The 2629-nt window shown below is 47.2% G+C and overlaps 1 non-coding gene across 1 annotated transcript; it reads left to right on the top strand.

Moving 5' to 3' along the window:
* The first annotated feature begins 1562 nt into the window (after nucleotides 1–1562).
* Nucleotides 1563–1671, top strand: LOC120639413. The gene has a single exon (XR_005661416.1). It is a non-coding gene; the product is annotated as a small nucleolar RNA R71 (small nucleolar RNA).
* Nucleotides 1672–2629: the final 958 nt, after the last annotated feature.

Below are 2629 nucleotides of genomic sequence, written 5' to 3'. Positions count from 1 at the left end.
TATGCCTCGTGGATTTGGCCCAAACTTGATTTTGATCATAGAGCATAGCTCAACCCTGGGCGGAAATGGGAACCTTTCTTCCTTGCCATTGATTTTGAAGCGGATTTCTCTGGCTCCAACATTGATTTGTGCCCCTGCAGTGCTTAGGAATGGTCTCCCTAGGATAAGTGGTGTATCCTTGGAAATGTCCATGTCCAATACCACGAAGTCGACAGGGATGAAGTAGTCCCTGACTTTTACCGGTACGTCTTCTGCAATCCCCTCCAGATACTGTACCGAGGAGTTTGCTAGCTGGAGATGCATTAAAGTTGGCGTGAGGTGTGTGAAGTTTAGCTTGTCGTAGACAGCTTTTGGCTTCACGCTAACGCTTGCTCCCAAGTCACACAAGGCACGGCTGAAGTGTTGTGCCTCGATTGAACACGTGATTGTGGGGCATCCTGGATCTTTCTTATTTTTTGGGGGTTGGTTGAGTATAGCTGTGCTACACTCTTCTATAAGCTTGACAACCTCTATGGTGGGCAGCGGCCGTTTGTTGTTAATGATGTCCTTGATATATCGGGCGTAGGTCGGCACATGCATAACGTCCAGTAGAGGGACGTTAACATGTATCTTCTGGATCATCTCAAGAAAATGGGTGAATTGTTCATCCATAGTTGCCTTCTTGTTACGGGTGGGGAACGGCAAGAAACTGGTCTCAATGTAATCCTGTGGAGCCGTTCCCTTTTCTGGTTCCCTGGTTTCTTCTTGATCCGTTGGTTGTACTTCTTCCTGGGTTGCCGGTGCTTTTCCTGCATGGTTAGGGTGTGGTGGATCACGAGTGGACTTACCACCCCTCGTGGTCACCGCTTTAACATTCTCAGAGACAGGAACAGAAGTAGCTATTTGAGAAAGAAGAGATTCAACCTTTTTATTGAAACTTGACTGGTTTTTAAGAGTTGAAGACAAAGTTTCAAGCTTGACATTTAAACTTTCCATGGATTTGTCATTGGCCAAAAGCTTTTTATTTATATTTTCATTGATTTTAACTTGGCCAAGAACAAGTTCTCTCAAGGGAGGTTGGTTCGAATTGAAATTCGAATTATAAGAAGGATTATAGTTGTTACCTCCCTGAAAAGGTGGACGTGGCTGGTTCCACCCTTGGCCTCCTTGTGGTGGACGGTACCCATTGTTGTTGTTGTTGTTGAGGTATGCGCAGTCTTCACGGGTTTCGGGGCAATCATTCCCCGAATGTCCATTGTTACCGCAGACTTCGCACGTGAAGTGTGAACCCATGGCGTAAACGGGAGCATGGATCAGTTGTTTGCTCCGTTCCTCCATCTTCTTGATTAGGAGGTCCAGCTTCGCGGCAATCATATCCGTCTCTTTGACAGTATGCATGCCTTTTGTACGGGGTTGGAGTCGTTCATCGCTCCACCCCTGATTGGAGACCATTTTCTCGACCAATTCTTTGGCTTTGGTTATGGTCAGGTCAAGAAAAGGCTCCTCCAGCAGCGGCACCAATATTGGCTCTAGATGTCGTTGTGAGCCTGTTGTAGAAGCTTTGAAGGACGAGCCACTCGTCCATGCCATGGTGAGGACAGGCCAGGATGTATTCCTGCAGCCTCTCTCAGGCTTCTGGGATGGATTCCATCCCCGTCTGCTGGAAACTTGAAATTCTCCCGCGCAGAGCATTTGTTTTGCCTAGCGGGAAGAATTTTGCGAGAAACGCCTTGGAGCATTTGGCCCAGGTGTCGATGTCTTTTTCCTTATAAAACCACTGTTTCACCTTCCCCAGGAGGGAAAACGGAAACAGGCGAAGCTTGACAACGTCGGCGGCGACACCCCGTATGACAATGGTGTCGCAGAGCACCAGAAAATTCTGCAAATGTGCATTTGCGTCCTCATTTGGCTTGCCACAGAATAGGCAAGCCTGCACCATGTTGATGAGGCTTGATTTGAGCTCGAAGTTCACGTCCCCGACATTGATGTTGGGGCCAGTGGCCACATTGTCGGTGGAAGGGACAGAGAACTCGCGGAGAGTCTTTTCAGCCATAGCCTCAAAAACAAGTGGTGCTTCCGAAATGGGTTCCTGTGCTGGGAGGATAGCGAGAGGAGGAACGACGCGAGGTCATGCCCTTCTCACGAGCCTCTCTGGATTGTCTGTGTAGTTTTTTAGCTGGGAGAAACTAGTCATACACTACCCCTGTCTTCTTTCAAATAAAAAATAAAAGAAGACATAAAGTGACATTATCCTGAAAGAGTAAAGACTATATCCTGAGTACATGGTCTAAGTTAATATCAGCACAATATCTTTGTTCACATGCCGTCCCCGGCAACGGCGCCAAAAATGCTTGTTGACATTTCTTAGCACAATCACTAGGAATGGTTAATTCTTAGCAACAGCGCCTGAAATGCCTGTTGACAGTCCTTAGTGCAATCACTAGAAATGAGGGCGCCGAACCCATCCTAGCAACTGCACCCAAGGGGTGCCACTCTTGTGGTATAATCAATATGATTACAGATGGATCCACAAGCGCACAGATATACCGTTGTAGCATTTCACCCGGAGAGTTAGGGTATCGTTATTTATTTGTGTCCCAAAGGATGGCAGCGGCAAAGGTATTGTACTCAACATTAACCATGACATTGT

The sequence above is a fragment of the Panicum virgatum genome, chromosome 6K, assembly GCF_016808335.1.
Source record: "Panicum virgatum strain AP13 chromosome 6K, P.virgatum_v5, whole genome shotgun sequence".
Taxonomy (NCBI): domain Eukaryota; kingdom Viridiplantae; phylum Streptophyta; class Magnoliopsida; order Poales; family Poaceae; genus Panicum; species Panicum virgatum.
The sequence above is the reverse complement of the archived record's forward strand: the minus strand, read 5'-3'. Positions and strand labels throughout refer to the sequence as shown.